The sequence below is a fragment of the Amblyomma americanum genome, chromosome 1, assembly GCF_052857255.1.
Source record: "Amblyomma americanum isolate KBUSLIRL-KWMA chromosome 1, ASM5285725v1, whole genome shotgun sequence".
In the NCBI taxonomy this organism is placed as follows: domain Eukaryota; kingdom Metazoa; phylum Arthropoda; class Arachnida; order Ixodida; family Ixodidae; genus Amblyomma; species Amblyomma americanum.
In genome coordinates this window covers 291,368,159-291,379,653 of record NC_135497.1, presented here as the reverse complement: position 1 = coordinate 291,379,653, position 11,495 = coordinate 291,368,159, and the positions used below count along the sequence as shown (strand labels likewise).

General features: G+C 50.2%; 1 pseudogene; it reads left to right on the top strand.

Annotated features, from left to right (window-relative positions):
- Positions 1–286: 286 nt before the first annotated feature.
- Positions 287–8,795, top strand: LOC144118996 (uncharacterized; annotated as a pseudogene).
- Positions 8,796–11,495: the final 2,700 nt, after the last annotated feature.

Sequence of the window (11,495 nt, the reverse complement as noted above, 5' to 3'; positions counted from 1 at the left end):
TTAATCCCTCTTTTTTTAATTCAAGCTCTTATTACTTTTCAATCCATGCTATTCTTGAGTTCGAATTCACCAGTGTTGATTTCCTGCGTGCTTTTTACCTTTACTGGGTACAGGGGAATAGCAACCTCTGCCTCCCGAGTCTTGGCCGATCCCCCATGTGGGAATGTGCCATCTCGTGAAAGGCTAACGAAAACAACGGTTTAACAAGAGACGTGATCGGCTTCAGCGGCGATGCGTCAACGGCATAGCGCAGCAACTCAGCTGCGCCACCTAGCGGAATATGAACATGTCTGAGAATGGGTAAGCGCACAGTTAACCCCGCAGATTGCCCTCGTTCACTGGCCAGCAAAATTGATCTGTTCGCACCGCCGCGGGTTCGAAACCCGGACGCGGCAATATTTATTTAATTTCTACAGTATCTGAGCGGCTTGAGACTCATCTCGCCTTTTTCAGGACTACTGGTGAAATTGTGATCTCGCAATAGAAAAGAAAATAAAAACTTTTTTCGCTTACGAGTTCTCAGCCGCAGCAGCCGCCAGCTATTTTCAAAATATTATTAATTAGCTAGACAACTAGAATTAGTTGCTTATAATTATCGAAGTCTGCGGATAGGGCAAAGGAAGAGCTCGTAGCCGCGAAAAAGATGACGTCTAACTCAGAAATGGAGGTGGTGTACATGACGATGGTTATCCGTTTCACTGCGCCGATCAATGCAGCAGAAGAAAGTGCATGTCGCGATACGCGTGCATCCCCAGTGAATGTTGCGTTTGCCCAGCTCGAGTGCTGTGCACCTCACACGCTGTGTTTTGGTTTTGTGCGGCGAAAAGCATTGCATTCCTCGTGCAGGATGTTGTATGCAAAAATTTCTCTTCCCTTTAAGAACTCCGGAATAGTCTTCGCCGCTGCTACGAACTCACCTGTGGCTGTAACCTCCAATATAATTAAAATTCAGGTTCAGTCGGTGTTAGCTGCAATTTTAGCTAATTAATACAACAAAATTACTGACGGTCGCCGCGCCTGACAACTCGTTCGTTAAGAGATATTTTGAACTAACTTATTTAAAAGAAAGTTTGAAAGTATTCGCCGAGACACAAGGGTATATTTTTCATACTTTTATTGGCACACCGTGCGAAAGGATGCAGTAAAGTACACGAAAGAGTAAATAAACAAATCAGTCACTGAGACAAAAGCAAAGGTACAGAAAACATGCTCCAATGACCACTTGGCGAAGTCGCGATAAAGGCAAAAAAAGTGAAAGAAAGAGACTGCAAGAAAACGTGACACTGAATATGCTACCTATGTACAAGTTCAATTATGACTGCCTCTGTTGCCGCCCCCCCCCCTTACCAAAGACGGCCACGATAGAGTGTTACTCCCTCAAAATGAGCGCGTTCTGTTGCGTGCTCCTTCCCGCCATTTCCCTCTCCTCATCAATGTCCAAGTAAGTGTTTGTTGATTATTTGCCCCTGTTCACCACTCCCACCGTCCCCACACTCCACCGCAAAAAAAAAAAATAGAAAGCACTGCATTCGTCGAGTGCCTCTTCGATGCGTTCTAAGCCGCACTGGTGGCACAGCAGACTGCAGTGGCACTCTTGGCAGCAGCTACGGTGGCTATGATGATCCCAAAGCCCTAGACTGCATTCGGGTACGCTGCTTTCCCCATCGAGTCTCCTCGCTCGACTGCATCGACAGTCCGGATACCGCAACGAACATTTCTTCGCCAGTGCGCCCCACGGCTTACAACATTTCTGCCGCCTCCTGCTGCTTGTGTCCGGCGGCCACGGGCGCTGGCACCGGTGCTCCCTTGCTGTATATGGGCGTCTGCTGCGCCTCCCAAAAAGCCACCGCCGGGCGTCCTCCAGGTTCTCCACGCTCACCCATCAAGCAATGCAGCTCCGCTCTTCCTCTGTGCTCCGCTTCTGAATGGTGTCGTAGCTGAAGGAGCGGGAGAAGACGAATTCCCGAGGATGGAAACACCCAGCACCCTGCGGAGGTCCTCGCGGCCGTTGATGCAGTTGATGAGTGACACCGGAAGCTTCAGCTGTGCCTCCGCCTCGGACTGCGCGCTGTTTTGGACGACGCTGCCAAGCTCGGATCCACTGGCACGCCATGACGTCGGGTAGAAGGACAGCTCCGGCAGGAGCTGCGTCTGCCGCCACCACCATCACCACCACCCCGGCTTGGAATGCCGCGTCAGCGTTCAGGGCCAGCGGTGGTGCGCGTGCCCTCCATCTCTTTCAGCTTCGTCGTCGTCGCTTCCGCTTTACGACCGAGATCTGCAGACCGTCTTGAAAGTCCACAACGGCGCCTTTCGTTGCGCATAGTCCCAGCATAGTGAACAAGTTACTCTAGCCTTCTACAGCTACGCGATAAATTCATGGTAGAGACAGGACAGGAAGAAGGTTTTTTGCCAAGCACAGCGTGAACAGGGGAGCGGAAAGCCTCAGGGGACTTGCCATCGATTCGAAAAAAGGACTTGTCTTCGTCTGGACAAAGCATTTTCCACACCGTGTTCACTTTGTACACGCTGAATTGTTTTGCGAAAGAAACCGCCATTGAGCGGAGCTAACGGTTGCCTCGAATTCAATATTTACTTGCTTCCTTTGGGGAGGGGAGAGGCAACAGCTGCGCTCTCCGGAGAAAGGCGGCATCAGCATCAACCTCCTGTTTTCTTTTTTCCAGTGTAGCTCTGTGGTATGGTATCAATTGCTCCCACTCTTCTATTGGTTTTTGTTTGTGTGCGTGTGTTGGGGCTTGCGTGCGTGCGTGCCTGGTTGTGTGTGTGAGAGAATGTGAGAATGTGTGTGTGAGAGAGTGAGAGTGTGTGTGTGTGTGTGTGAGACAGAGAGAGAGAATGTGTGTGTGAGAGAGAGAGCGTGGGCGTGTGAGAGAGAGTTTGTGTGCGTGAAAGAGAGAGAGTGTGTATGTGTGTGTGAGAGAGAAGGCGTGAGAATGTATGTGTATGACAGTGTGTGGGTGTGTGTGTGTGTGAGAGAGAATGTGTGTGTGATAGAATGTGTGCATGAGATAGAGTGTGTGTGTGAGAAAGTGTGCGTGAGAGACCTTGTGTGAGACAATGTGTAAGAGAGAGTATGTGTAAGAGAGAGAAAATGTCTTTGTGAGAAAGTGTGTGTGTGTGTGTGTGTGTGCGTGTGCGTGTGCGTGTGTGTGTGCGTGTGTGCGTGTGTGTGTGCGCGCGCGTGTGTGTGTGTGTGTGTGTGTGTGTGTGTGTGTGTGTGTGTGTGTGTGTGTGTGTGTGTGTGTGTGTGTGTGTGTGTGTGTGTGTGTGTGTGTGTGTGTGTGTGTGTGTGTGTGTGTGTGTGTGTGTGTGTGTGTGTGTGTGTGTGTGTGTGTGTGTGTGTGTGTAAAAGCGAGAGCGCAATAAAGCTGGGGGCTTCATGCCGTGGCACTGCGCTCATGCTTGTCTCGTCGGTCAACCCCGTCGACGTGAAGCCGATACACAGTCTGCACCCATAAAGCAATTTTTGTAGCCTAGGCTACACTGCCCGAGGTTCACCAATTTCGCGTGGCTCCTGGAGAGCCATGATGTGCATGCGCGAGAAGCAGTGACGTCACTAAGCGCACAGCTGGCGCGCCGGAGCGGCCGCCGCCGCGCGCGTCTCGCCGCCGGTCTGCGCATCCTCTGGAAACAGCACCACGGGACCAACCACCTGACGATCCACGTGACCAGCCACGGCGCCGCGCCGCCGACAGCTGCTACGCACTATTTGACCGACCACGTGGTCAACCCCCGCACACTCACTGAATTTAAAAAAAAAACCTGCGTCGAGGCTGGGAATCAAAACAGGGCCTATGGCGTTTCCACCCGCTACGGTGGTTCAGAGGTTAGAGCGCTCGGCTACTGATCCGGAGTTCCCAGGTTCGAACCCGGCCGCGGCGGCTGTGTTTTCATGGAGGTGAAACTTTAAGGTGTGCGGTGTCAGTGCCTGTTAAAGATCCCCAGGTGGTCAAAATTATTGCCGAGCACTCCACAACGGCACCTCTTTCTTCCTTTCTTCTTTCACTCCCTCCTTCATCGCTTCCCTTACGGCGCGGTTCAGGTGTCGGCCGGTATGTGAGACAGATACTGCGCCATTTCCTTTTCCCCAAAAGCACTTATTGTTGTTATTAATTATTATTTGCGTTTGAGGCGGAGACGCTGGCACTCCGCTACGACGGCTCAAGGTTTAACCGTGAATAAAGGCGCAAAATAAATAACCGCAAGGTATCCGACATAAGGAAGTTTAATGTGGAGAGAATCGAGCATGCTCTAAAGAGCGGAGGTAGCCAAAAGCGGTGAAGGGGAAGCTAGGCATAGGAAAAAACAAGATGTATGCGTTAAGAGAAAAGGAGGGCAATGTCATTAGCAATATGGATAAGATATTTAAAGTAACCACAGAGTTCTACAGAACTCTATACAGTAACCAATGAAATCAGAACGTTAATGATAGAGATAGTAGCGCACAGCAATGCGTCATCCCGCCGGTAACGAAAGATGAGATAATGAAAGCTTTAGGGGCAATGCAAAGGGGAAAAACAGCTGCTGAGGATGAGGTAACAGAAGATCTGTTGAAAGACGGAGGGGAGATTCTGCTAGAAAAACTGGCCGCCCTGTTTACACAATGCCTTATGACCTCGACCGTACCAGAAGCTTGAAAGAACGCAAATAGAATCTTCATTCATAAGAAAGGAGACGCCAAGGAGTTGAAAAATTACAGACCGATCAGCTTACTGTCCGTTGGCTACAAGATGTTTACTAAGGTAATCGCTAATAGAGTCAGGGCAACCTTAGACTTTAATCAACCAAATGATCAGGCAGCCTTTCGTAAAGGATATTCTACAGGAGAGCATATTCATACTATATATCGGATGATAGAGAAATGCGCAGAATATAACCAACCCCTATGTATAGCTTTAATTGATTATGAGAAAGCATTTGACTCAGTGGAAACCTCAGCAGTCATACAGGCATTGCGGAATCAGGGTGTAGATGAGCCTTATGTCAAAATACTGGACGATATATAGGTACAGGAACTGTACAGCTACAATAGTCCTCCATAAATTCAGCAATAAAATTTCAATAAAGAAGGGCGTCGGGCAAGGAGACACGATCTCGCTATTGCTATTCATCGCCTGTTTACAGGAGGTATTCCGAGGCATGAATTGGGAACAGTTGGGGATAAGAGTTAATAGAGAAAACCCAAATAATCTGCCATTCGCTGATGGCATTGCCTTGCTGAGCCACTCAGGTGATCTACTGCAAATCATGATCAATGAGTTAGACAGAGCAGTACGGTGGGTCTAAGAATTAACATGCAGAATACCAAAGCAATGTAAGTCTAGCAAGGGTCCAGCAGTTCACAATTGGTAACGAGGTGCTGGAAGTGGTAAAGGAATACGCCTGCTTATTGCAGATAGTGACAGCTGATCCGGATCATGAGAAGGAAATAACTAGAAGGTTAAAGGTACACTGAGGAGAACTCTATCATTTTTTTTGTTAGCAAAATCTGATAGTTCGGCATTTCATGGCTTTGTTGCCGCTTGTCCGGGCGCGAAAGATGCATTTATTTCAAAGAAATTTGGATTCGAAGATGAAAAAGTTGTTCCCGCCGCTCTGATTCAAACTCAGGGAACTCTTATGACACCACGGCAACTCTTATGACGTCTCAGAACGGAGTGACGTGAAACGTGACGTAAACGCAGACTCCGTGATTTCTGCCAGCTAGCGGTGCGATGCGCAACCTTCCTTTGCCAGCAGCCTCAGAGATTCGGGGCTTCCATGAAGTAAGTAAAATTCCTCCAAGGTGGCGCCTCTTGACCTAGGAAGTCTTCACGCTTGTACTTGCGAGATTGGCCTGTGGCGGCGACACCGGTATTTTGGTTCTTGCTATTTTATACATTACAAGAGCTTTGTTTTCAGTAAGAGTGGCGTTTTTGTAATCAGGAGCTGCTATTCTATTGATACAAGCCAACTTCAATTTCTCCTCAGTGTCCCTTTAAGAATGGGGTGGAGCGCACATGGTAGGTTCTCCCAGATCATGAATAGCAGGTTACCAATATCCCTCAAGAGAAAAGTGTACAACAGCTGCATCTTACTGGTACTCACCTACGGGGCAGAAACGTGGAGGCTAATGAAAAGGGATCAGTTTAAGGTAAGGACAGCACAGTGAGCCATGGAATGTAAAATGATAGTTGTAACATTAAGAGACCGGAAGCGGGCAGAGTGGGTGAGGGATTAAACGCGTGTTAATGGCATCTTAGTCGAAATCAAGAGGAAGAAATGTGCTTGGGCAGGGCATGTGCTGCGAAGGCAAGATAACCGCTGGTCCTTAAGGGTAACGGAGTGGATTCCAAGAGAAGGCAAGCGTATTAGGGGGTGGCAGAAGGTTGGGTGGGCGGATGAGATTAGGAAGTTTGCAGGCATAGGGTAGGCGCAGCTGGAAAATGACAGGGATAATTGGAGAGACATGTGAGAGGCCTTTGCCCTGAATTGGGTGTAGTCAGGCTGATGATAATGATGATGAGTGAATACGCGCCTTTCATATATTAGCTCTTTTGAACCAGATGTCGCCGCGCTTACGCTATGTATATCCTGGCACATCATCAATTTTAAGGATATTTTTGTTTTTTGTTGATTCCTAATTACGGACGACTCGCTTTATGGACAGTTTTGCTCGGTAGCCAAAGTGTCCATTTTAACGAGGCACGGCTGTATTCAGTATGCGCATAATGCTTGCCGCCTGATAAAAGCACGTACATTTACTTTCATTTCTACCTGCCACATAACATGAGTCTTAACCATTTTCTAACACAGTAATGATTAAGGCCCACAAAAAACAGCTGTTTCTCCCATGTTTGGGAAAGATTTAACGTCCCGAAAAGACACTTCGAGGCTGTGAGGGACACTGCTGTGGAGAGCTATAGATTTATTTAGACCACCTGGGGGTCCTTTAACGTTCGTTGACATCGCACAGAGCACGGGCTTTTTTCATGTCGCCTTCAAGTGAAATGCGGCCTCCGCTGCCGGATTCGCTCCGGCGACCTTAGAATCACCAGTCGGACGCCTGTACCACAGCCACCGCAGTGGGTTCCAAGCGTCCGTCCTCTGGTTTTGAAGAAACATCTCGCATGCCCCTGTAGTCCGCGCGAGATGCCAGCCCTACTGGAGAAAAACGCATATACGGATTCCGCAAGTTCCGTTCTTATGCACTTATAGGAATGCGGACCCCATAATATGTGGAATCTATATGGAGTTCACATAATGCGGAAACATGAATTTCTCAGTACAGAAGCCATATGAATTTCCATATTATATGGGCACACGGTCTCCATGAATTTCCATATTTTATGGGCATATGGTACGGACCTGTTTCTGCATGGTACAAATTTAGATCTACACATTAAATGGGCAGTGTTGGCTTTTAAAAATGCAGAAAGGGAGAATTTTCATATCATATTGATGCGTGCCACTGTGGAAGAAGAAAAAGCGCCTGCATTCGTGGAGAAAGAAAATGTTGCTCTCCCGCTCGCGCGCTCGGACCTCTTAGTGACCGCCACAGTTTTACGTCTCGTCTCCGGAGGTTCTCCTTCGAATTGCTCGTAACATTTGGTGGAGGTGCGGGGAAACGCTTCCCGACTACCGCACCCCGCACAGCATCACAACCGACCTCACACTTATCCACCAGCGACCAAGCCGCCGTATCCGCGGAGATTCGCCTGAATTTGGGCCCCTTCCCCCGCCTAAAAGAACGACGCAGCCTCGGCCACCGAGTCTAACTGACATGGCCACTTGCACCGGGTCCCCGGAGCCGACCTAGCCTAGCCCGTTCAGTCCAACTGCCATGGCCACTGACCCCCGGCTCCTGGCGCCGATCCTTTGCCACCCACGGCGAACACCGCGATTTTTTCACGGTGACGTTTTCGAAGATGCTGAGGATTGGCTGGAGACCTTCGAGTGGGTCGCCCGCTACAACGGCTGGAGTGACGAGCGCAAGCTCCACAACGTATATTTTCCTCTACCCTTCCCACCTGGGAGACGTTTTGCCAGAATCTCCTGGCTACATTCCCCAACGCCGACCACCGGGAGAAGGCTGAAGCTGCTCTGCACTCCCAAAACCAGCGCACGAATGAAAGTGTGCGCATGTACATCGAGGACATGGCCCGTCTATTCAAGCGTGCCGATCCCAACATGACTGAGGAGAAGAAGCTTCGCCATCTGATGCGAGGAGTTGAAAAGGAGATTTTCGCAGGCCTCGTGCGGAGCCCACCCCGCACTGTAGCGGAATTTCTCACCGAGGCTTCCACCATGGAGACGATGCTCCAACAACGGGCCCGCCAGTACAATCGGGACATCAACAGCATTGTGCCCGAAACCTTTTCGTCGTGCCTAGGCGGCAGTACAGGCACATTGCGCGAACTGATTCGGTCAGTTGTCCGGGAGGAACTCCAACGGTTCCGTCTGCCCCAGGTTGCGCCTGGGCCCCTGGCAGCGCTGACAGAAGTCGTCAGGGACGAAGTGCGGCAGGTTGCGCAGGCGCCTCCTGTTCCCGAAGCGTCGCCCCAGTTCGATGCCCGACCCACATATGCATCCGTTGCGCGTCGCTCGGCTGGCTACGGTCCCGCTACTCCGACACCTGCCATGAGCAGCATTGGCCCATGTCACGCAACCGCACCTGGCTCCGCTGTTCCCTCGATGTCTGCTGTCAGTAGCATCACCCCATATTATGCAACTGCCCCTGCTACAGCTCAGCCATGTCCTCGGAAGTCAGATTTGTGGCATTCACCGGACCATAGGCCTCTGTGCTACCACTGTGGGGAGCCCGGCCATCTCTACCGAGCCTGTCCGTACCGCCAAGTGGGTCTTCGCGGTTTCCGTCCAGACGCACCTTGTCCTCAGAACGGTGAACGACCGCCTGAGATTTCGGAGCATCTCTGGGCGCGCCAGAACCGTGTTTACTCTGGAAGGCGCGAGTCCCGTTCGCCTTCGCCTCTCAGCTATCGTGCGTCCAGCCCCGGCCGCCAGAGTAGTTCCGCTGGCCGTCGCTCGCCCAGTCCTCGTCGGATGGATGGATGGAAGGTAGGAGCATATCCTTTGAAACAGGGCAGTGGTTGTTGCCACTATGCTCAGTTTTTTTTCCTTTATTTTTGTTTACTCTGCTGTAAGATGTTAATACAATTCGCCATTTACTTTAAAAAAACGTCTTCCTACACTTTAAAACTTGTCACCTCTCTGCTTTTGTACCACCAATCCTCCAATCGCTTTTTGCTAATTTCCACCGCAGATTTATTTACATGACTATTGTTATCTCTAAACCCTAAAGCCTCAGGAAGAGTGACTCTGCCTGCCTCGACATCGGGATGGTAACATCGCATTTTAGGATGAGGTGTTTTATTGTTTTTACAGATTTACCACACACAGCACATGTCATCTTCTTCGTTAAATTTTTTTCTGTAGCTGCGCGTTCTAAGACACCCTGACCTAGCTTCAAAGAATAGGGCACTGCCTCTTGAGTTATCAGAAAACGTTTCCTTCCTGATCTGCCTTTTCCAGCATCGATATAATTCTACACTATGCTTCTTTTCGATTGAATCTATCGAATTTTTACATTCGACGTTTTTAACCTGTCGTTTAATGCTCTTTCTTTCTCCTTCCTCGTCTCTGGCAAACTTACTGGCCAGCTTTATAGTTCGTTTCCGCCACTGTGTGTCAACGCTCTTTCTGTACAGGTATTTAAATACCATAGCTGCCCACCGTTATCATCCAATTTCCTCAGGCGTTCTTCGTAAAGTACTTTACTTTGAGCTTCTCGTGCTTCGAACGTTGCCCAGCCCATATCCCCCTGTACTGCCTCGTTTGTGGTTTTCCCGTGGGCACATAGTGCTAATCTTCCGACAGTTCTCTGATTTACTTCTAATCGCGACTGAACTTCAGCCCTTAAGCATAGAACCGCATTCCCGCAAGTAAGCCCCGGTACCATTATTCCTTTCCAAATACCTTTGAGGACTTCATACCTGTTGTACCCCCACAATTCCCTATGTTTCATTATACCGGCATCTCTTCGCCCTTTTGCTATGAGAGACGGTTCGTGCTTTTCCGTGTACATATGCCCGTGTACATACGTCGTGGGAAAACTAACACCAGCGACCTCTGCAGGCAAGGCCGCTGATGTCGAGATGTGTCAAGATCCTGCATCGCGGAACCATCGAGCCGACGATACCTGGACAGAGAGAGAGAGCCGCAGTACCCGATACGCTGCATCCGATTTGCGGGTGACAATTGATGGCACTGAGGTTACCGCGCTGCTCGATACCGGTGATGATTATTCCGTTATGAGCCGTGCCTTTGCTGGAGACCTTAAAAAGGTTCTGACACCGTGGACCCCAATGCGCACCGCTGGTGGCCACTTAATTTTCCCTGTTGGCAAGTGCACAGCTAGGGTTGGAATTTGGGGTTTCACGTACGTTGGTGAATTTGTCGTGCTCTCTGAGTGTTCCAGAGATTTGATTCTGGGGATCGACTTTCTGCGGGCGAATGGTGCTGTGATTGACTTTACGGACGCACGTGTCACGTTCTCGACCAAACAGGCCGTGGCCCGCTTTGACTCCCGAGATCCTTGCAGTAACGCTCTGCGCATTGTCCAGAATTATGTCACGGTGCCGCCGCGGTGCAATGTCCTGGTGCTCGTGCGGAACGACATATTCCACGACTACGAGGACCTGGCTGATGGTCATACTCCACTGCTGCTTGAGCGGTGCCTTGTTGCCCGAGGTCTCGTCCAACTGCGTGACAGCCGTACCAACGTCTTCCTGACCAACTTTTCCAACGAATATCAGCTCCTCGTCAGAGGCACGGCTATTGCCTTCCTGGACGACGTTGCTGAGGTCCGAGGATTGTGCACCGTGGGAGGACCCACTCCAGAGAATGCTGGCCCACACCACGCTCTCCAGTCAGTCAAAATAAATCCGGCCTTGCCATCTGTTCAGAACGATCTTCTGTCGGACTTCTTGGCAGACTTTGCGGACTGTTTCGTTACGTGTTTGAAGGTCGCCCGCACTCCACTCGCCAAGCACCGTATCATCACTGATGCGACTACGCGACCCGTCTGCCAGCGCCCCTTACCGTGTTTCGCCGATGGAGCGAGAAGCCATTCAAAATTAAAGTGCCGAAATGCTTGCGGACGATGTCATTCAGCCGTCCACCAGCCCATGGGCATCGCCTGCGGTTCTTGTCAAAAAAAAGACAACACTCTGCATTTCTGCGTTGACTGTCGAAAACTTAATAACGTGACCAAAAAGGACGTTTACCCACTGCCCAGGATAGACGACGTGCTCGACCGATGGCGGGACGCCCGATACTTCTCGTCCTTAGATTTTAAGAGTGGGTACTGGCAGATCGAAGTGGACGAAAGAGACCGGGAGAAGACAGCTTTCGTGACGCGCGACGGCCTCTATGAGTTTAAGGTGCTCCCATTTTGTCTGTTCTCAGCACCGGTC